Below are 24,601 nucleotides of genomic sequence, written 5' to 3'. Positions count from 1 at the left end.
TCATACAGTTTTCAAATAATAATTCCATGAGAAACATCTCTGTCTTGGGTGTATCTCTATTCCTGGGCCTATCAATTCCTCTAAGCTAAGCAAACAAATGAAGCTATCCATTAATGCTTACTGCTCAGCCGCCAGTCAACATCTCAGATAATATTAACATGGGGACCAGCCTACTGGAAAAAAAATAAAGGTTTTTTGTAGCTAGATGCAATGTTTTCGAAAATATATTCGTAGCCGAACTTTCCAAGTGACGAACTATCTCACATCAAGAAGAAAAAAAGCCTCGCTTTTATTAAAATTACGCACGTTGATATTTACATTAGCGGATACATGATAGCACAAGTTGTTTACTTTTAGCCATCCAACCAGTCCAAACTATACCATTTCTCCGCAACTTGAACATAAAGCTCTGGCATGGCCTTCTCCAGGTATTTCAACTGCCACAAAACTTCATCATCGCAGGTGACTCGGCGCAGCGACTTCAAGTTTGATAAGGCGGTTCCTGGTGGTAGACTCATTATCTGCGAGCATTCCCTCATGTCTATCTTTTCCAGGCTTGCTAATTTACCTATTTCCCTTGGTAGGCACCTCAAGTTAACGCATTGTGAAATATCAAGGTATTTTAACCCAATAAGCTCGCCAATGCTGGGAGGCAGCACCTTCAGCTCTGGACAAGCGTACAACCTCAGTATCTGTAGTTTCTTCAGCATACCCAAATCAGCAAGCAATTCACATAATCGGTGGCAGTTGGTTATGCTCAGGCTCTTGAGTGAATTCACCACACAGATGCTCAGTGGCAACTTCATTAAATCATCACAGTGATCGATTATGAGATCCGACGAGGGAAGATCAGCGGCAGGTCTAGCACTGATGGATTAAAGTTGTTACTAACCTTGCAAAGAATCATAGATAGTTTCTGCAAGTTCTTTAGGGGAACAGGGGGCTGGTCCACTGAGGAACCCACACTTTTTCAAGCCATAGGCTCCGCAAATATGCTAGAGTGGTGAAGGCTGAAAAATTCTTAAGTATTGCCGCTGTTGTACCATAGTTTATCACAATAAGTGCCTTAAGCTTGGGCATGCTATCTATGAAAGGAGGCAAGAAATATTCACTGGAGGAAAAATTCAGCATGAGTACTTCAGCCTTGGGGAACTCCATACGAAACCAGTCCATTTCCCTCATTTTCCTGCCAAATGATAAAATTTTAAATTTAACGAGCAAAAAGACAGTAGGACATGTATTGCAATAGAAATACCAAGTAAGTTCTGGATTTAGGTGAAGGTAATCAAACACTCTTATATAAAGCAAAGCAATTAAACAAGTGATCATGATACCTGTATGAACTGAAACTATTTGAGCATTGAATGGCTGATCCGTGTTTCTTTCCCATTCTCTCGGGAGTTCAGTATCTCTTCTAGGCATAAGCAACCGCTTTCTCTCATTCACATCCGCTCGATTGCTTAGATGAAGAGCAAGGTCCCTCAACACATCATGCTGAGTAACAGAGATTTCATAAAAACTAGTGTATGCATCTCCAACCCTACATAATACAGTTCAGAAAGCAACATTCAGTCTCAACTAACAAAAATCAATCCAAGCTACTTGCTCCGTAAACAAAGAATTTCAAGCAACTTACCGTGCGTCTTTCACCAAAGTGATAAGGTTCTTATCAGCAAGTTCGACGAGAATGGCAAAAGCTTCCTCCTCATCAATGTCATGTATCTCAACCCACATATTAATGAGAACATCAAGGGGGATTTCTTATCTTCTGGAAAAGATCCCAAATCCAAGAAACAGTCCTTAACCTTTTGTTCAAGTATTCCACACTTATTGCCATCCGCTCCAGCAGCTTGTTTTCGTGGGACTCGCATATCGGTTCTCCTCGTAATAACCTTTTCTTAGCACTGGCCCAATACATTTCATGTTGGTCTCGCAGCGAAGCTCCGATCACTTTAAGTGCCAAAGGAAGTCCTTTACATTCATTAACAATCTACCAAATCCAGAATTTAACAAATCATCAGCAAAGAAATAAACAACAAAAGAACATCGAGTAATCCTTGAAGTTAATTGGTTACCTGCTTGACCAAAGTTTCATTGGCAGTAGGTAGGGATGGCAACGGTCGGGTTCGGACCGGGTATTGATCCCCGTCCCCGTTTAAAAAACTCGTATCCATCTCTGTTTAAAAAACCACGAAGATTTAAACGGGGATCCCCATGGGTAATCGGAAAAACCGCGAAGAACGGGTATCCCGTTTAATATAAATAGTTATTTAAATGAATATTGGGCTGGGTATATATTTAAATTAAATATATAAATATTATATATATTATTTTAATTTAATTTTAATTTATTAATATTATATATATATATAATAATTATTTTTAATATTTATCGAGCCGAGTATCGGGGTGGAGATTACTAAACCAGTCCCCGTCCCCGTTTAACATAAACGGTTTTTTCCCGTCCCCGTTTAACTCGATTTTTAATTTTTTTTGTCATCCCTAGCAGTAGGCGGGATCGAAGTTTGCCCGAAAGCAGAGTGACAAAACAGGGACAACGATTCATCTTCACTCAGCAACTCTACTTTGTAAACTTCATGAACGACAGTTGTTGAGAACCTGAATCTTGAAACGACCAGAGTTTTATATGTTGGGATCCTGAAAATTAGTTGTTCCAGTATGGGAAGGGACCAAACATCGTCCAAAACAACCAGAGTTCGTGGTCCACTTCCCCACTCGCACTGTAACTTCCCATGTGGAACAAACAGGCTATTGGTGTAACCCATGGCCTCGTTTCCTGTAAGGAATCCCCATATTCTTGTCCTCAACTGTTGGATATCCGGTGATTGTGATACAGTTAAGAAAAAATTCTGTCGTTGAAGTAACCTTAAAAAATGAAAACAGAAGCAATTAGTTCTACCGTAATCGGGCATTACCGACAGAAAGAATCGACAAAAACTTTATTTGATCAACTCCTTTCATCAAGGAAAAAAACTAACTTCGGACTTGATCATCTTTACAAATTCATTGGCCAGCGTAGATTTACCCGATCCTCCAATACCCCAAATTCCAACAACGTTTATATCATCTCTTCCGATTATCATATTTTTCACTCTTTTTTCCCAAATCCAAACCAACTCCACCGATCATTCCCAAAACTAGCCTCCTCTTCAACTTCCATTCTCTTAACCGCTTCTTCGACCCACCCTCCCGCTCCGATCTTCATCGAATTGAGCCTCTGCTCCAACCGGCCTTCCAACCGGTCGAACCGCTCCATCGTTTCGAACCGCATGTGGTGAACATCGGCCCGCTAACGAACCTCGAAATTTGTTTCTCTAACTTCTCCATCTTCCTGGCCAACTGGAGATTCTTGTAGACGTTCCAACGGCCGGAAGCCAGGACTTTGCGGGACAATTCGATGCCGCCGCGTAGGGTCTCGGAGAAAAGGTCGAGCTGAGATTGACGGATGGCAGAGAGTTCGACGCCTGAGTACTTGATTTCATTGATGATGGGAAGGAGTTCTTCGATGCTTGTTATGAGACTGTCCGCACTGGATTTGCAGAGGCATGACTTGCGTGAGATAACGATTAACTGTTTTAGAAGTTCCGTCGCAATTTCCCCGGCGAAAAGGTCGGTAAAGGCCATCGATGCTACTTTGGTTTGGCCAGAGAGAAGCGTTTCGTAACAGAGTGACTGAGTGGCTCGGTTATATGGCGGCGCCAATTGATCTGCTCTGCTCCTCCCGTCTTAAAATGACACAGTTTATTAAAACGGGGAAAGAAAACATAGAGGAACGTGCACAGCTTAATTAGTACACAATTTATAAATTATATGTTAAAATAAATCAAATAATGATTTATTATTTAAAATAAATTAATATTATATTTATATAATGTAGTTAATTGATCGATGAAAATATTATAAATACATTAAATATTTAATCTTCTTAAGTTATAAAAAATTGTTTTTTATTTTAATTTCGGCGTTAACTATTTTGTGAAAAATTAATTTCAGATATCTTTCATTAAACATAAAATATATGGGATGAGCGCTATAAAAAATATTAGTTTAATTTATAATAACATTAGTCATTCATCATGCCACGTACTTGGTTATACAAATGAAGTTTTAAAATATTTTTTAATTGTTTGCGAATAGAGTAAATTGGGTAGGGAAGTTCGTCATTGTCTCTGTAATATCTGATCTGGATTAGTTGATCAATAGATCAGATATCAGTGATTAATTAAAAAAAATTTTTAATTGCAAGCAAATGGTAGAGTAAGAAAGGATGGCGCTTGTTTGGGTCATCTGCAATCTCTATTATCCCAAATGTATTGACCATTCTTGTAATTTTAGCTTAGAAATCCACCATTCAAGCAGAAAAAGGAGGAGATCGATTTCAGAATGGGTTTGTTGTATTGAGTGAATTGCATTTGCATATGGATAAATGACTCATCGACAAAAACAATTAACGTAGTTAGAGGAGTAAATGATGCTATTCGAAAAGATATTGTGTCCTTTATTATTATTTCCAACTCCTTCATCTCATGAGGCCAAAAAGCGAGCCAATTTGTAGAAGAAACTTTGGGTATTATAATATGATGATGAAACAGGAAGTATTGAAATGAATGGCACTGCCCAGTGTCGACCAATGGGAAGGGGGTCATTGACCTTGACCAGCTAAATGGCCCTCCTGCCCCCTCTCATCATTTTCAATATGGAAGAGACGTGCTCACTATCAGTTAACACAAGATTTTAATAAGAGTAAATTACACCTATCATCACTTAACTTTATTCTCTCCTATTCACTCACTATACTTTAAAACCATTTAATTTTCTCACTAAATTTAATGTAATTAGTTTTTTTATCATTCATTCGTTTCCCCACAAATGACGTTTGATGTGGATTTTTTTAATATATCTTGGTAATGGAGGATAACCAAGGCAATAAGAAGAGAGCCCGGGAAGAGGCTGAGGATACTGGATCTGAGGCTAACTCGATCCCCAATTTAAAACTCGTATGAGTTGATACGAACGATACGGATGCCTCTCCTGGCTCATGTGGCTACTCATGTCGAGCTCAACCCAGATGATGGTGGTAATCAATTGCCGGAGACAAAACATATCTTGGAGGACTTGCTGAACATCTTAGACGATTCCAATCTGGTTTCCAGATCAGCTCCTACGATTCAGGGACTTGACACAGTCGGAGCTCGATTTTCTATTCGAAGATTTGGATGATGATCTAGCTTTACCGTTGAGTTTCCCGTCGTAGAAGCAGAGCAAAAATTTAAAACTGCATTTGATGTGGAGGAAGACAGGGTTTCAAGTGGCATTGGATTTGAGGAAATTATGGGGAATGAGTGCCCATTCAGATCTACGACTCGTTTGAATTCGGAATCGAATGCAATTAAGATAGCAACAACAATATCCGTAGTAATAGCAGTTGTGGCGTTAAGAGGTTTATTTGAACCGACAACTGATATTCGGAGTTGACGTGGCGGCCTGAATCGCTTCCCGCCTTATAGTAATTTCAAGCGATAGGAAGAGAAAGGAAAGGGAAGAAAATGGTGCAGGAGAGGATGGAGAATATAGCTGTCAATTATCCATGGGTGAGTGGATTATCCACCCACCTGCCCTGAATAAATGGATGAAAACCCGCTGTGAAACGGATATTTGGCGGGATGGGTCGGGTCGAATATGGATGAAATTTTTTTGACCCACCACCCGATCCATCACCTGCATCCCATCCATCTTAATATATATATATATTATGTATATCCGTATTCAGTAGCCAACATCCGTTTGATGGATTTCTCCATTTCACCCACTTTGGTTCCCTGGTGATGGAGGAATATTCCAGTTCCTTAGCTTTTTTAATATCATTGCTAGAGTATGGTTGTATTGTTGGATTTTGATTGGGTTCTTGGTTGCATCTTTGAAAATTACTTCGTTAATCGTTCCTGTCTTTTTAAGTACCCTATATGGTTGTAGTCAATCTATACTCGTATTATATATATATATATCCATCCCTTGACAAAGAAATGCTGCTCCACTACCCCATAACATATTGTCTGTGAATTAAAATTCGAGCTGCCCATGCTAGCTTCAACTCCAGTTTTTGATATCCCATCAACCGCATGCGCAAGTGACAATATGTAGCATGCGCAAGTGAAAGGCAGATCGCCATCGCACTCAACCCACCCGTTATTTGTTTCGTCTTGAAGTGGTTTTGTTCATACTTTTTACTTGTTCTAAAGCACATCCTTGTTCTTAAACCTATATTCTCAGCTTCAGTGCTTCACTTCCTCAACACATTCATGTAAGTTCTCTCATCTTTTATTAATTCACTTGAGTTCATCTGTAATTTATATTCATGTAAGTTCGATCTGTAATTGTTTAGTAATTAGTTTGAGTTTTGTTTTTGTTTTTTTAGTCATGGATATGGGAGATACATCAGATAGTAGCACCTCAAAATCCTATGTCATCTCTCCTTTAACTCAGCTCATCTCCTGACATCCATAATCTCATGCCATCTTCATCTCCAACTCCTAGTGTAAGCCCTGAACCGAAACTAATTGAGGAGGTACCTAAAACTGCAGCAAAAGTGGCTCCAGATGATGCTCAAAACAAATCCTCAATGGCCACCATGAGTCCAACTCAAATCCACCTCGTATTTCCAAAAAACTTACATCACCAGTTTGGAATCACTTCGAGAAGGTGGCAATGAATGGTGAAGAGAAAGCGAAATGTGTGCATTGTAGCCGATATTACTCTGCCAAAGGTAAAAATTGTACCTCTCACCTGAAGATCATATTGAACTAAGGTGCAGTAGAAAACATAGTGCACATGTTGATTTGCGCCAAAAACTATTATCTATTAATCGTAAACAAAATTCACATCACAACTTGAGAACCATGTGTTTTCTCAAGAGGCATCACGAAAGGAGCTCGCTAACATGGTTATTCTACATGAATATCCATTGTCCATTGTTGATCATATTGGGTTTCGAAGATTTGTCAATAGCTTGAATCCAAGCTTTAAGATAACTACCCGTAATACCTTGAAAAGAGACATCATGAAGATGTTTAACAGTGAGAAAGCAAGCTTGAAGAAGCTCTTTGATGGTCATGTTGGAAGAGTGGCTATTACTAGTGATATGTGACATGTCGAATCAGAAAAGGGATACATGGTTGTTACATCATATTTCATTGACGATCATTGGATTTTGTGGAACAAGACTTTGAGGTAACATTTTTTATAGTTTATGACTTATAGTAGTTTTGCTTTTTTCATGTTTCGATGTAATATAATTTTATTAGTAACACTCTACAACCTTGATATTGTCTACAACTTCTAATGGCATACATTTAGTAAACAACTCTTTGATGGTCATGTTGGAAGAGTGGCTATTACTATATTTGTTTCATTGAGTCACACTGATTTGTATTTTTTATTTGTTAAATCTATAGGTTTGTTTATCTCCCTTGTCCACATACTGCCAATATGCTTGCCCAAGTTTTGGTGGATACTCTGAATATGTATATATAACTGAGAAAGTTTCTTCTGTGGTTATTGATAATTGTTCGACAAATGATGCAATGATTGATGTTTTACAAGAGAAATTTGATCATGATAGTTTGTTGTTGGATGGTGAGTTTTTTGCATTTGCGTTGTAGTGCACATATACTAAATCTCATTGTGCAGATGGTCTACAAGTAATTGCTGGTGGAATTGAAAAGATTCGTAATTGTGTTGTATTTAGGACAACCACTCCTAGTAGAGTTCAAAAGTTTGAGGATAAGGCTAGAGCCTCAAAAATTGATTGTTCTAGAAATTGCAACTTGATTGTAAAACTAGGTGGAATTCGACCTGTTTGTGCTTGTTAATGCTATGCCATATAAGAATGTCTTTGGTAACTTGAAAACTCAAACCCCAGGCTAAGTTTATTGTTCATATTCTACGTGATTGGGAGTTGGCGGAAATAATATGTGATAAGTTAAAGAGGTTTCACAAAACCACTGAGTGTTCTCTGGTAGGAAATATCCTACTGCCAATTTGTTTTTTAGACAAGTATGTGAGATTAAAATGGCATTGAAGAAGTGGCAAGATAGTGAAGAAGAGAAACTTATTAAGGATATGGCTGAAAAAATGATAGAGAAGTTCGACAAGTATTGGGTAAGTACCAATGGAATTCTAGTAATTGCAGCTATTTTGGACCCTAGAAATAAGTTAGAATGTGTGGAGCACTATTTTAACATAATTTATGGTGATGACGCATCTGTTGAAATTGAAAGGATTAAAAGATTATTATATGATCTTCTTCATGAGTACCGGGATAAAGTAAGCAGAGATTCTTTTCATTCTTATTCTAGTTATGATGGTGTGTCACTTGGGAAACGACAAACTGGAAGTGATTCTTTCGGTAGTGGTGATAAAGGTGATACATGGACCCAAATTAAGAAGAATAAGAAAAAGAAGGTAAATGTGAGATGTGAGTTAGACCACTATCTTGAGGATGATGCATTACCAGAGAGTAGTGCATTTGACGTGCTTCAGTATTGGAAAATTGATTTGAAATATCCAAGTTAAAAAAATAGCTAAGGATATTTTAGGCATTCCTGCATCAACAGTGGCCTCTGAGAGCGCTTTTAGTATGGGTGGAAGGGTAGTGAGTCCCCATCATTCGAGCCTTCATGTTGACACAGTGGAGGCACTTATGTGTATTCAAAATTGGATCCATGGACATTATGCAGGTAAATATACTTTATTATACATGGCCTTTACTTTATTATGTAGAATAGTCTGTTAATGTGATTATTTAGAATCATACATAGGAATTTTAATATTCTAATTTTGAATTTTTGGATGTCTTGTTTGATATATGATTTCAGAAGCTTCTATTGAGAATGCACATGCATGTGCTACTATCTTGGAGGATTTTGATATGGAAGACGAGGAAGTTCATCAAGTGTAGTGCTTGATGCAGATGCTAGCTCGGTAAATATTCTTATTCTCTTAATTCTGACTTTTATCCCATTGAAAATATGTCTAATTTTTTAATATTGGTTTATCCCTATTGATACTAGGATGGAGAGGACTTTTGAGAAGTGATAGTTTGTTGATGAGATTTGAAGATTATATTTGGTGTACAAGACTATACATGATGCATTTATTCACTTGAAAAATGTATCACAAACATATGCACAAGACTATATAAATTGTGTTCCATTTTGTTTTTGTTTGAATTTGATGAAATTTATTGTTCATTTTTTTGTTTCTATGAATGTTTGAGTATCAATGTTTGGTTTATATGAATGTTAGAAGAATTTGAGCTTAGGATGTAAAAATAGGTTTTGTTCATAGTATCATCCATTATTACCCGCTCCATCCCGCTCCACCCGCGGATGATGGATGGAGCGGATATGGATGAAATTTCTGGCAGGTGATGGATGGTGTGGATGGAGATTTGGACCGCGGGTGATGGGGCGGATGAAGCTCCACCCGACCCATCTCCGATCCATTGCCATCCCTAATGGGGAAGGAGGCAGCGGAGGAAAAGAATTGAGTGGTGATGGAGAAAGGAATTTACCTTTTTTTAGTTTTTTTTAGTTTTTTTTCTGATTTGGAAATGATAACTAAAAATATAATAAAAAATCAACGTCATAATGTCGTTAATGGTGGAAATGGCTCAAGGACCATAAAAGCTAATTAGTAATTACATTAAATTCAGTGAGAAAATTGAACGATTTTAAAATACATTGTGGAATGTAAACAAACCTTACCATGGGTTTTTTTGGGCTAATTGGTTGGTTTGGCAGGTGACATTGGCAATGCTGATTTTATTGACCAATTTTATTTGGTTGAAATATTGTTATATCTAGATAAGGAAATCAATACATGTTATAATTAAGTTAGACTTTGAAAAGATATTTGATATGTTGGTGTTTATGAATTTTAATTCACATAATTATGCATAAATTAATGTAACAACTCAGAAATTTGAAAATAATAATAATAATAATAATAATAATTAATTGAATTTGGAGGAGTTAATTAAGTAATTGGTGAAATTTGGGGACTAAATTAGAAGTTTTTAAACTTGTAGTTTATTTTAGAGTTAAAGGAAATTTAGGGACCAAGCCCTGAATTTACCCTAGAATGGTAGGTAAGTGGTATTATATACGTGAATTGGTTTCTGAAACCAATTCCTCCCAAAATTTCCTCCCCCAACACTATCTTCCAACCACGATCCCGACGCCGTCCGAAATTCAAATCGTCGTTTTGAAACCACAATCGTGTTCATCATCGAGCGAGGAACAAACCCTTAAATTAATTGAAGTGAAACGCTGCCAAACGCCATGAATTTCAAGTTAAAGTCTCAACGTTTTTTAGCTCTATCACCGAGAAAATCTTAAATTCATCACTGATCGTTGCTCCGTTTACGACACCTCTCGCACCATCGTGTTCCTTGTGCCGTTTTGAGTCCGTCGGTGTCATCCTTGGTCTCCGTCGACGACGGCGTGTGGGGAGGTTAAGCGGTCAAAGTTTCCGATTTGTTGAAATCGAGCTCTCCGCCATTCAAAAATTTGAACCGAGCTTTGTAAGTATATCGAAATCGCTCAAAATAATTTTTAGAACTTTTTCTGTGAATTTTACGCTACCGGAAGTGGTCTCACGCGCCTCCACGCGCTGCTACTACGCGTGGGGAAGATTAAAATAACCGGTTTGACCGTTTCCGACCCGACCAGATCCGTTGACCGTTGATCGGGTGACATTTTAGTAATTATTTGGAAATGATGCTATTCTGGTAATTATTTTGAAAATGGTGCTATTTTGTAATTTTTTTTAAAAAGGTGACAATTTCGTAAAATTTTTAAAAGAGTGATATTTTAGTAATTATTTTGAAAATGATGCTATTTTGGTAATTAATTTCAAAATGGTGATATTTTCGTAATTTAAAAAAAATGTTAATTTCTTAAAATGGTTGACCTTTGACCAGAACTTTGACCGGTCATTAAACGACATTTAATCTTTTCCGAGTAAACTTATTCTGACATTTTTCGATGTTCCGAATCTGTTTTTGGGGTTCGTTTCACCAAATTCGAAACCGAAAGTCTTAAAATCGTCAGTCAAACCCATTGACGTTGATTTTGACCAAGAATTCAAATTTTCGGAAAGTCATATTTTATGTATTTCGACGTCCTGAATCTGATTTCGAAGTCCGTTTTGCCAAATTCTGACTCAAAATTCCCGAATCGAGCATGTGAACCCAAAAAGGCTTAGTATTTTAGTATTTTGATTATTTATTTGAGATTTAGTTAATGAATTGATCCAATATAAATATTTGATGAATGTACTCGTTTCACCTGAGCAAGGATTAGTTAGGTCCAGTGTTGTTCGTTCGTTAAATCAGCCCGAACCGCGTACTACGAGAATCACACGTAGGTTTCCGTATATTATTTAAATAAAGATTAAGATTATTTATTAGGATTCCAATATGGATTTTTCCGATTCGTAGGATCTAGTGCTGCAGCAGAGCGTGATCGACAGACCCAGTAGTAGTCTTTCTTATCTGATTTCTCATACTGTTACAGGTGTGTTTACTGATGGTGTTATCTTACTGTTTTAAACTATCATATGAATTGTTTCAAATTTATGATGATGTTGAATATTATTACAACATGATACATGTTTTATGAATATTGGTTACCCGGCACTTGATTTACCGGATATTACTGATCTGATGTATGGTTTCTGTAATTTCTGCATATGATTTTCAAGCATGAACCATTTTCATGTTTTAATGGATTAATATATATTTTCACCTAAATACATACATGTTTATTTCTGTCACTGGGATATTATTGAGAGAAGCATTTCAAGCTCCTTTGCTGTGTGCTCAGGGTAAGTCCTTATTGGTGCAAGTAGGTGTATGGTTCTGGGGAACCTACACATTGTAGTGATTGGAGTGACTGGATGAGAAAGTTATTACCGCAGACTCCTTTACTGTGTGCTCAGGGTATGTCCTTACTGGTGTGCAGGTGGGTGTATGGTTCTGGGGAACCTACACATTGTAGTGATTGGGTGACTGGATAGAGAAGTTATTACTGCAGACTCCTCGCTTTGTGCTTAGGGTAAGTCCTTACTGGTGTGCAGGTGGGTGTATGTTTCGGGAAAATATACAAAAGATAGAATCGGAGTGATTGAATGGAAATAGTGTTCATATTTTAAAATATGTTTGATAACTGATTTTATTGGAATATTTTATTCGTATGTTTTTATACACTGTTTGGAGCACACTGGGCTTTTTAGCTCATTCTATAGTTTTACCCTTTTTCAGATAACAGCAGACCGTAAGCTAGCAGATTGGCATCAGGGGAGATCAACTACTTATTTGTACGAACATATATCTCTATATGTTTTTCAGTGTTTGGTGACATGTATTTGCTATCGTTTGGATATATTTGTATTATTTATATTTTTTTATGTATTATATCTAATGTATTAAAAGTTGTTTAAAAAAATCTCTGAATGAGATATGTGACCACTTAGATTTGGGTCTAACTATAGACTGGGTCTGGGGGTTACATTAAATCACTTTAATTGTTAATGAGATAATTATTTTTTAAAGGTTTTAAGTTTGAACGCATATTATATTACGGTGTTTGATTGTTCTTATCAAATTGATTGAAAACTTTTCGAACATATACGATTTTATATTCATCCTTAAATTGATAAAAAATCATATAGTTGTATTTGGATGTTGAATTATTTGGATGATGTGAAATGCTCGTTTTACCCATTTTTGATTAATAACGTTGTTATAATGATTCGATGACTTAAATGATCGTGTATTATTTTGATGCTTCGCCGTTACGTGTTTTAAAATGTATGATTTAAAATTTATGTGCTTCCGCTCAGTGTGCATGATAGGATTTTATTCGCCCGACATGATCGGAACTTAATGTGCGCTCAGGTATTCGGGTATGTCTTCTAGACCGGGTATGTGGTGTTACACTCTGCAAGACAATCTCACGTCTCACACCCTCAAAACCACCTCCATTGAGATTCAAAAGTTGTTGCTTTTCTAATTGCTGCCTTTTCTCACCAACTCTGCCTGAAATATTATCAAAAAATAGAACATTGAATGCTTTCAAGAGTTCTTTCAGCCGCTTTAACTTTCGATAAAGGACCAACATTAGATCCCCATTAGCAGGTTCAAATCACGAAGCACGAGCCACATCAATGAAGTTCGGATGGAGCGACTAAAAGTTAAAAAATTTGAATGGTTTAGACTACACGAGAGCTAATTTATCAATATAAATCACAACAGAAGTGATCGGAAACTCCATAAGCCAAGAACCCTATACACGAGGTTGGGATGTCCGTAAACCACTGAGAATTAGCAAGCACTATGTTCAGATTTTTTTCCAAGAATGTCTCATCTTGAGGGTTTGACCAGGTGTAAAAAGATCATTAAAGGGGTGATCCATCAGTTCAAGATCATCCATGAACTCTTGAAGATCCCGTGTCAATAGTAGGAATAAAAAACTTTGTTCCCAGAACTTTCACAATGACTAATGGAGACATTAAAGTCACCATCAATTATCCAAGGAGTGGAACCAATGAGATTACCCACGCTCCTTAGCTACTATCACAATGCTCGCCTAATCCCCTCATCGTTACTCCCATACACAATAGTGACACAGAACATCTTACCCTGAAAATCACCCAACAAAGAAATTGACTGAACACTCACAGAAGTAACAGCAAACTGAACATCACGCCTCCACACAATCCAAATACGACTATTATTAATAGAACAATAATTTGAAGTATAATTCCATCCAGCAAAAATGTTATCCACAATGGTATGAAACTTACTTTCTTTCACCTTGTTTCAGGCAAACAAGCAACATCCATCTTGAGGGAGCTTAATCTTCTTAAAACTTGTTGTTGCTTTGTAGGAGCATTGAGCCCCCTAACATTCCAAAAGCATATAACCATTGATTAGATATAGAAGAAGCCTCCCTAACACCATCACTGTCATTCTTACCTCTCTCCAGCTAATCTTTCTTTTTTGCGTTCATCTCATTTAACAAATTTGGAACTCCTAAAATAATAGTTCGAGGCTTTCGAACATGCACCTTATTCCCCACAGGTAAAGTAGCATCCTACTCCTCAGTACCCAACACTTCAAACCTGTTCTGAAAATTGATAGGTTTTCCGAGACCATCCTTTAAACCTCTCCCCATATTCTTAGCTTTACCTCATGATGTCTGAAAAGAAGTAGAGCTCGACTCTCTAGTCCCACCATTCACACAACCAATATCCCCTCCCATAGTCATATTCCCAACCTCTTGGCAAACATCACAACAAAGTTCACATCTCTAACTTGCTCTTTCCCCTTACACACTTTCACGTTGACTTCCCTTACCTCATAACTATCATTACCTTGAAGACCATCAACACATTCATTACCTCTGTAACACTTTTAGCACCATTATTCAATCCAAAACTTAGTCATCTTATCCCCAATATTCGGCTTCGAAACTGTCTCAACAGTACTCACATCAGGAATAACAGCAGTATTTATACCATCCTTAACATTTCCAGCTTCAGTGTTCACTTCAAAACTAGTAGCCACCTTATCTCCTTTCTTAGGCTTCCAAACTTTCTTTGCACTACTTACATTAGGACACAATCTCTCCGAGTGAGAGAAGATATTACACCTAAAATATCTAACAGGAAACCATAGAATCTCCACTTTTACAGCCACACTCTAAACCATTACTAAAACCACAATTGATTTAGGACCAAAAAATCAGGCCCAACCTCCACACTACCTTTGCATATGAGAGTCTCTGACGTGATGCAGTAATTGCAGCCATTTAGAGTGGAGGTCCTAACACACTGGCAATATAGCTGAGACTCTTCTGCGTGAACAACTCCAACGGAACGTTTATCAGATGAAACCACACTGGGATACGATCAGTTTGAAATTCAAGGCTTTCAAATTTGGTTCCCACTTTCTTAAGATCATCGGATTATTCCGACAATGCCACGGACCATTTTTCAGCACCCGATCACGAGCCGCAGCGTTCAGAAACTGAAAGACAAACAAGTTATTGCCGCCGCGACCACCGTAACCTCACCTGCTTTGCCCCAAAACGAATTCACTATCCGTTGAAGACAACAACATCAGATAAACGCTGCGGCAATATGACTATGGTTTTATACTGATTTCTAACACATTTTTTAGTTGTATATTAAGGGTGTCATACTGTAGAACTTCTCGATTTCTATGTTCAATCTATCAACGAGGAACTCAGTCAATTGATGTGAATATAAGCGTATTTATTTGGCTTTCGTTCAATTAGTCTTTACTTTTCTCAATTGAAGCATTATACTAGAGCATTAACATATACTGTGACATATAAGGAACCGGGTATCCTATTAACCAAATTAACGAGTCTTCGAGTTTTGTGAGTATCCAATTTACGGGTTCGAACGCAAGTCTATCTTCCAGTATCCGAAATTAGAGACCCGATATTTAAAGTAACTAAAAAGCGTATATCTAGATATGAACACCCTAATACATGCCAACCTGATTTTTACGAGCTATATACTGGGTATAGCCCTATTGTAAGATTAATGACTAACCATGATCCTAGTTGGTTAACCACGATACTAAGCTTCACCTACATTCGAACGGGTTGGTAAAGAATACTTGCCACAAGTAGAGTTGGCTATCATACCTCCCAATCCTGCCTTCGCTAGCATGTGATAAACGAACAATAAAAAATAGAGATATAATGAATCAAGTTTAACGAATAAGGTTGTGTTTGTGTTCGTTTGTTTATTTTTTAAGGTATTTATGTTCAATTGTGTTGTTTAAAATTTAAATATTGTTTGTGCATGGAAAGAGACATGATAAAGAATTGACAGGGCCGAAATATTAAAATGACTTATTAGACTAAAAAATCGAGAACATTGGATTATCATTATCTAGTTCGGCCCCGACATGATTAAATATTAATAAATTTTTTTTATTTGAATACTTATTTTTTCATGAATTAAAATACTATTAGATCAAAATCTATCGAACGTAATTTTTTACAAGGGTCGAGGCCCATTTGGGCCCCATGAAAGTTCCACCTCTGTGTTTATGTTTGTTTATTTATTTTTTAAGGTGATTATATTCGTTTATTTATTATTCACGAACATATTTGTTTAGTGTTGTTTATATGTTTGTTTGTAGTTCAACTTTAGTTTTTACCCTTCCATTTGCAATCTAAAGAAATGGTAAAATTATGTCATTAGTGCTTAAACTCCTTAAAATGTATAGTTTAAACTTTAAATTTCACCATGTGTTCAATTTAGTCACTACTTTCACCAATATTTAAAATATAATAGAATAAAGAAAAAGGAAAACCGGATAAGCGAGCTCGCTTATGAACATAAATGAACGAGTTGATAAACGAGTATGTTCGTAAAAATAAACGAGTAGAACACACTTTTGTTCATGTTCATCGTTTATTAAATGAATATTAAATTTTTTTCATTATCATTTGTAATGTGGTCCAAGGCTCGACATTGGAGCAGGCTCGTAGGCTCAACATGAGCATAATCTTGTTCCAAAGGGCAAGGACAAACACTTCTTATGGTCAAGCCTTTGTCACTCGATTAAAAATAAGCAAACTTGCTGAGGAATATATTATTTTTATAAACTTTTTGGATGTTCCGAAATTGCTCTAAAACTGCAATTTTAAATGTTAAAATCATAATTAATCTTATAAATATAGTGAATTTAGAAGCATTGTCATAAAGAAGAAAAAGTGTTACTTCATGTACATGGTTCGACTATTATTTCAGATTGAGAAGTCCGTGGGAATAGGTTTATTTTCTGTGTATATTCCACATATATATATTGTGTAAAAGAAGATATAGTCATTGAGAACCAAGGAAAAAATATTCAGACACGTATGTTCAATTGTAAACAAAAACTCAGGCGTTGACTTCTGTTGATATGGATGTGACGTAAATATAATTTAATTTACGTCAAGAAAAAAGGTGACAAAGTAACCTGAGAAAAATCCGATTGCACTACTCTTATGTTTTGTTCGTTAATACGACGACGACGAGCTCAAAAAGACACGTCTCTTGTTCTTGCTTTCTGATCAATGCCTATTTCCCACAAAAATTTCCTTTTCTCTTCTTCTTTGCCGTCCTCTGGTTCTCATCTTCACAAAAACGCTGGCAAAACCGGCAATTCTTTTAATAACCAAGCACAGCAGCAGCGCCGTCTCACGCGTCAAAGGAGACCCAGGCATTTGACTGATGATGAGGTTGGCTTAAGGTTTGGCGATATCCACCGTTCGTTTTCTTCTCCCTGTTCCCCTGAAACGCCGGCTGGTAAGGACTCCAGGTCTCCGGAGGGGTTGGACCATTGGTCTTCTTACGCGGAGCCTAAGCCTTTGCCTCTTCCTGAGGTGTTCTTGAATAGGAAATCCATGACCTCCGGTTCCAGTCCTGGACCATGTAAACTCGCATCACCTGATGAAAGACTCACCTCTGCTGTCGGAAGGTAACGCTTGAACTTGAATATACTTGTTACGTTTGCCGGCTCATGATGCTGTACATAAACTCATCCATTGCAATGATCTTTGATCATAGGTGTTATTTTTTCAATTTATATTGAAGGACTGTTGGCATTGAATTACTGTGTTGTCGATGCTTCTGATATATTTGGCTCACAAATTCTCAGGAAGAATGCAGATCATGCAGCTAAAAGTACGCCAAATTCATTGGCCAATTTTCATAAGGAATTCTCTCGAGGTGAAAGCTTTAGAAATGGCTCAAAGCCAGCAGTCACTACAAGGAACGGTGTTACAAGTTTTCACTCATCTCCAGCTAGTCGTCAAAGATCAAACACCCAAGATCACTTAAATTCTCATGAGGTTGCAAATTCAACCAAATCTTTGTTAAGTCGTCGCAGGGGGTTCCCTCATGAGAAAGATTTTGGGAGTGTTAACCACAAATTGAGGCTGAACGTTTCTTCCAGGAGTGCTCCAACCACGGTTTTCTCTAGTCCCTCCGTTAGTCCACAAAGACCAAGGGGTTCCATAGATTTAGATGTTGCATATGCAGGTAGAGCCTCGGGTTATGCGTCACCATTAAGAACTGCACATAGTCCAGAGTGTTCTCCCCTGCATATCCCCGGTCAAAATAAAAATTCATCCCACCATAAATTGCTCTTGGAGAACCATGAGGACTGGCTTGATAATAATAGTGAATTAAATTCCCATCCGTTGCCCCTACCCCCTGGAGCTTTCCAGTCATCACAATCACCCAAGCCACTACCATCACCGGTTCCAAATCACATGAACGATAAGCCGACTGCTACTTCGATTATAGGTCAATGGAAGAAAGGAAGACTTCTTGGACGTGGTACATATGGAAGCGTTTATGAAGCAACTAACAGGTACGGAAACGTTGTGAAGTGGTATAGAGATTTCTTCATAGAAGAGGTTACATATCATTAATTTTATACATCATTTTCTTTGACAGGGTGACTGGAGCTTTGTGTGCGATGAAGGAAGTTGATATCATCCCTGTTGATCCTAAATCTGTTGAATGTGTAAAACATTAGAGCAGGTTATTCTATATACTAATTTATGATTTAATAACCCTTACATATGCCTTTGCATGTTCAGTATCTGTTGCTGTTTTGAAACCCCCTGATATTCAATGTTTTCTGAAATCATGTCACAAGCTTTTTATCGCTTTTTTTACTGTTCCATATGCTCCCGTTCCTTCATTTCGATCCGACTGCTCTGAACTTTCCTCTTTTAATCCATTGAAATCCCTGCTGGTCTACATGTTGCAGGAAATCAGAGTGTTGAGACGTTTAAAGCATCGAAATATTGTACATATTATGGCAGTGAACTAGTATGTAGTCCTTCCTCTTCTCCTATACCATGCTGAGATAGATATTTTTAACTTTTAAGCTTTGTTAATTTGAGGAGTTCATTGTTTCATATGTAGGTTGATGATCACTTTTACATATATTTGGAGTATGTGCATCCTGGCTCAATTAATAAATATGTCCGTGAACACTGTGGAGCTATCACAGAATCTATAGTTCGCAATTTCACCCGTCATATTCTATCTGGTTTAGCTTTCCTGCATAGTTCAAATACAATACACAGGTGACAATCATGCTCTACTAGAATTATGTTCCAAAATTGATGAACCAATAAGAAACGGACAAACGAACCTCAACAGAATATATAACTTGTCAAATCCTAATGAAACAACGGTCCTTTTCTAACTTATTGTAAAGAAAAAATTGCTCCATGTTACAACCATTGAATTGGTTGAATTAGAAAATTTCCTTCAATATGTGATTCTGCTTTTTGTTTTAGTATTTGTTGCACCTTATCTAATTTCATTCACTTGAATGCTTGTTCATATAGGGATATAAAAGGAGCAAATTTGCTTGTCGATGCCAATGGCATCGTTAAACTTGCTAATTTTGGCATGGCAAAACATGTAAGTTCTTGACATCATTTTAAATTTCTCGTGCTGCAATGCAAACTTTGTTTATATTACCTTTACATTCTTCTTCAATGGTAGTTTTATAATTCCTTTTCTGCAGAAATGTTTGTTTCAACTATAAGCTTTACATTATGATAACTTATTGCTTTCCTATGTCAAACCGTTCATTCTAAGGCCATGATGACAGTCCTTAGGCAGGGTTCTCTGTTTATTGGTAGGTGACTCCTGCTGGTTCTGTTTAGGGTCATAATACCATAAATGGTACCATTTGTCACCTTTATGGTTTTACCTGGAACTATGCACTCTATATAGTTGGGAGAAGTTATTACATCGATTTGCCTTGGGATTATGATGAATGGTTGTGTTAGTCTGCTGTATGTGTGAAATATCCAATTAAATGCTGTGAGTCTAATCCTTTTTCTTTTTTGATTTTAAATTGTAGCTAACAGGATTGTCCTACGAGCTTTCTTTGAAGGGAAGTCCATACTGGATGGCTCCCGAGGTAATTTACATTAAGTAATCTGTACATGATTCGAGGCTTTTCCATGGCTGCTTCTACTCTTTTTGTTTACTGCTGTTATTTCTGTTGCAGGTCTTAAAATCTGTCATGAAGAAAGATTCCAACCAAAATCTTGCTCTGGCTGTTGACATATGGAGCTTGGGTTGTACCGTCATCGAGATGCTTAATGGTAAACCTCCTTGGAGTGACTTTGAAGGGGTAAGCCCATTTTCGAACTTTTATTTGATCATGCCCATCTTCGAGCTTCATCTTTTAGACTGGACTTTGAACATGCTTCTGATTTATATTGTTCTCTTACTTAATATAACAAAAGATATGTTTTCACAAAGGGTTTTACATTACTGTTTTGACTGTCAATCTGTATCAATCAGCCTCAAGCATTGTTCAAGGTTCTGAACCAAAACCCAACTGTGCCAGAAGCATTATCTCCTGAAGGAAAGGATTTTCTACGTTGTTGCTTTCAAAGAAATCCAGTAGAGCGACCATCTGCGGCTATGCTACTCGAGCATCCTTTTGTACGAAATTCGGCTGATCAACATGGACCAGCCCTCGTGCAAGCCTTTTCTGGAATGAATCTAGCAGTAAGCATCAGCCAGAAGTTATTTCATTTTTTGTTTTTGGAACCATTAGTTTGCTCTCCAAATAACATTGTCTTTACTCAAACTGAAATGCAAATATGATAGTAAACTGATCTATCTATGTTCACATAGGATAATTCACATAGTCAGAGAATAGAAATGATGTCGACTTCACCAGGAACAAGGATCACAAAGGGGAAATTGCCGTCTAATAGGTATACGATGTGCATGTTCACACTGGTGTAGAATGAGTATGATCATGTTGCACCATAAATTCCACTCTTGACTCCACATGATTAGTTTTGCTCCTCTGATATTTGATTATGATTTATGCTTTCGTTCTCTAATGCTCCTTAGTGAAACCGGTCTATCGGTCTGTTAGGAAAATAAACCGAGTACAAGTAATTTCCCTTTAACCAGATTAGTGAGAATGCGAAATAAAAGCGGAAAAATAATACCCGAAAATTGATAACGGAGTTCAGCCAATTGTGCTTACGTCTCCGGGCTGCTGCAGATCTTTTACTAAGAGAGAAAATTTACAGGTGTTTACAAAACACTCACTACTCACAAGAAAGCTCTCTAGTATAGGAAGAAAGAAATGTTTTGGGATGATATTGAAGCTAAATGGGTAAGGGTATTTATAGTAGAAACTTAGGGACTAATCTTTGAAAATACCCTAAAGTGCAATGACTAAAGTGAATTTACCCATTCCTATTTTCAACAAACATCTACCAAAATTTTACCAAACTTGAAAAACATTTTCAAAGAAACATTTACCAAACTTTGAAAAAACATTTTCCAAAGTTGGTTGCCAAACTTTGAAACTTTTAACAATCTCCCACTTGAAGACTGATTTTAATATGTCTTCACACCTCGATCAATGCAGCAGCATGTCTGGTCTTGTTATTCTAGCATGCCAACTGAAGCTGAACACAACTTCAGTTTGTCCGTAGTCACCGTCTTTGTCAACATGTCTGCCGGATTTTGAGCTCCACTAATCTTTTCAAGTTTCAAAATCCCATCTTCCAGAAGAGACCGGAAAATGATATCTCAATTGTATGTGCTTTGTCCTGGAATGAAAAGACGGATTCTTTGCTAGATGGATAGCACTTTGACTGTCGCAATACAAGATATTGTTTTCTTGTTTCTTGCCTAACTCTTCCAAGAAACTTTGGAGCCAAACCATCTCCTTGCTGGCTTCCGTAACAGCGACATATTCTGCTTCAGTTGTGGAGAGAGCAACTATCTTCTGTAGTTGAGAAACCCAACTCACTGCAGTTCCTCCTAGAGTATAGACATACCCTGTAGTGCTCCTTCTGATGTCGACATTTCCGGCTAAGTCAGCATCTACATAGCCTGTCAGTATCATATCTCCACCTTTGAAACAAAGTGCTTTGTTTGTGGTACCCCGAAGATATCTGAGGATCCATTTGACTGCTTCCCAGTGTACCTTGCCCGGATTATTCATGTACCTGCTAACAGCTCCCACTGCATGAGCAATATCTGGTCTGGTACAAACCATGGCATACATCAGACTTCCAATTGCTGAGGCATACGGCACCTTCACCATGTGTGCACGTTCTTCCTCCGTCTTTGGTGATTGGTCTTTGGAGAGTCTGAAATGAACACCTAAAGGTGTACTTACTGGTTTAGCATCTTGCATGTTGAACCTGGAGAGTACTTTGTTGATGTACTCAGCCTGTGATAACATCAAAGTCCCCGACTTTGTGTCTCTCTTGATCCTCATCCCAAGAATCTGCTTTGCAGCGCCCAGATCCTTCATAGCAAACTGCTTCGACAATTTTGCTTCAAGTGTATAATCTCTTGCATGTCTGAGCCTGCAACGAGCATGTCATCAACGTACAATAATAAAATAATGAAGCTGTTGTCGAACCTCTTGATGTAGCAACAATGATCTGCTTGGCATCTGATAAACCACTGCTACTCATGAAGCTATCGAACTTCTTGTACCACTGTCTAGGAGCTTGTTTTAAACCATACAAGCTCTTCTTCAACCTGCATACCAGGTTTTTCTTGTCTGCCTCTATGAAGCCTTCTGGCTGCCTCATATAGATTTCTTCCTCCAAATCACCATGAAGGAAAGCTGTCTTTACATCTAACTGCTCAAGATGTAAATTCTCTGCAGCTACAATTTTCAACACCAGTCTGATTGTAGACAATTTTACGACTGGAGAGAAAATTTCATTGTAGTCAATACCTTCTTTTTGCTGAAAGCCTTTGACAACCAATCTTGCTTTGTAGCGTTTGCTCCCATCGTGCTCTTCTTTGATCCTGTAAATCCACTTGTTGTGGAGCGCTTTCTTGCCTGGTGGTAATTCAGCTAATTCCCATGTCTGATTTGACATAAGCGAGTCCATCTCATCTTTCATGGAAGACTCCCACTTGACTGAATCCTCCACTTGCATTGCTTCATCATAGCACTCTGGTTCACCATTGTCAGTCAGCAACAAGTAGTGTAAAGAAGGAGAATACCGTTGGGTTGGTTTAGGAATTCTGGATGAGCGTCTCAGTTCTGGTGTGCCTGGTTCTTCTTGAACTGCTTCAGGATTGATCTGAACATCATTTCCAGAAATCTCCTCGAACTCAGCAAATTCCTTTGTTTCAGCTTCGGTATTACTTGATTCTGCGGTTGATCTATCTTTGTACATCACATTTTCATTGAAAATGACGTCTCTGCTTCTGATGATCTTCCGATTTTCATAGTCCCAAAACCGGTAACCGAACTCATCACCGCCATAACCAACAAAGGCACATTTGTTGGACTTAGCATCAAGCTTACTTCTTTCAACAGAGTCTATGTGTACATAAGAAATACAACCAAACACTCTTAAGTGTGAAAGGTTTATTTCTTTCTTGCTCCAAACTTCCTCTGGTATTCTGCCATCCAAAGGAACTGAGGGCCCACGGTTGATCAAGTAAGCTGCAGTGTTGATTGCTTCAGCCCATAGAAATTTGGGCAAGCCGGCATGTATCCTCATACTTCTGGCACGTTCATTCAGAGTTCTGTTCATGCGCTCTGCTACACCATTATGTTGCGGTGTCTTGGGAACTGTTGTCTCCATCTTGATCCCATTGTTTGCGCAGAAATCTCTGAATCTACTGTCTCTGTACTCTCCTCCATTGTCAGACCTCAACCGCTTGACTTTCAAACCAGTCTCATTTTCCACCATGGCCTTCCATTTTCTGAAGATATCGAAGACTTCTGATTTCTTCTTCAGAAAATAAACCCACACCTTCCTTGTTGAATCATCGATGAAGGTGACATAATATAGTGAGCCTGCAAGAGATGGAACTGGGGATGGTCCCCATACATCAGTATGAACCAATTCTAACCTTTCTGCCTTGGGTGTCTTGCCAATCTTTGCAAAACTGACTTTCTTTTGTTTGCCAAAGATGCAATCCTCGCATAGTCCGACATCTACATTTTTTAGATCCGGCAGCTTCCCTTTTGACAAAAGTGTCTTCATCCCTTTCTCGCTCATATGGCCAAGCCTTTGGTGCCATAGGTTTGATTTTCCATCAGCATCTGCTACTGCAATGATATTCTCTAAATTTGAGGTTACATAGAGAGTACCAGTCTTCTTACCACGAGCAATGACGAGTGCTCCTTTGGTAATCTTCCATTCACAGCCTGAAAAGGTTGTGCTATATCCTTCTCCATCAAGCTGTCCAACAGAAATCAGATTTCTTTTGAGGCCAGGAATATGTCTCACTCCTGTCAGCTTCCAGGTGGTCTGGTTTGGCAACTTTAGTCGGATGTCTCCTTTTCCGACGATCTTTAAGGTTTCATCATCAGCAAGATGAACCTTCCCAAAATCACCACTGACATAGTTCTCCATGATTTCTCGACATGGGGTGGAGTGGAAAGATGCCCCTGAATCCAAGATCCATGATTCAATCGGACTGTTGACGCTTAAAA

The 24,601-nt window shown here is 37.9% G+C and overlaps 2 pseudogenes; one reads left to right on the top strand and one right to left on the bottom strand.

The window, feature by feature from the left end:
- Positions 1 to 353: 353 nt before the first annotated feature.
- On the bottom strand, positions 354 to 3,715 carry LOC120168202 (annotated as a pseudogene).
- A 13,451-nt stretch (positions 3,716 to 17,166) lies between these two features.
- Positions 17,167 to 20,911, top strand: LOC120168209 (annotated as a pseudogene).
- Positions 20,912 to 24,601: the final 3,690 nt, after the last annotated feature.

This window comes from Hibiscus syriacus, unplaced genomic scaffold (genome assembly GCF_006381635.1).
Source record: "Hibiscus syriacus cultivar Baekdansim isolate YM2019G1 unplaced genomic scaffold, ASM638163v2 tig00111715_pilon, whole genome shotgun sequence".
Classification (NCBI taxonomy): Eukaryota; Viridiplantae; Streptophyta; class Magnoliopsida; order Malvales; family Malvaceae; genus Hibiscus; species Hibiscus syriacus.
Note: the sequence above shows the minus strand (reverse complement) of the source record. Positions and strands in the feature narration are given on the sequence as shown.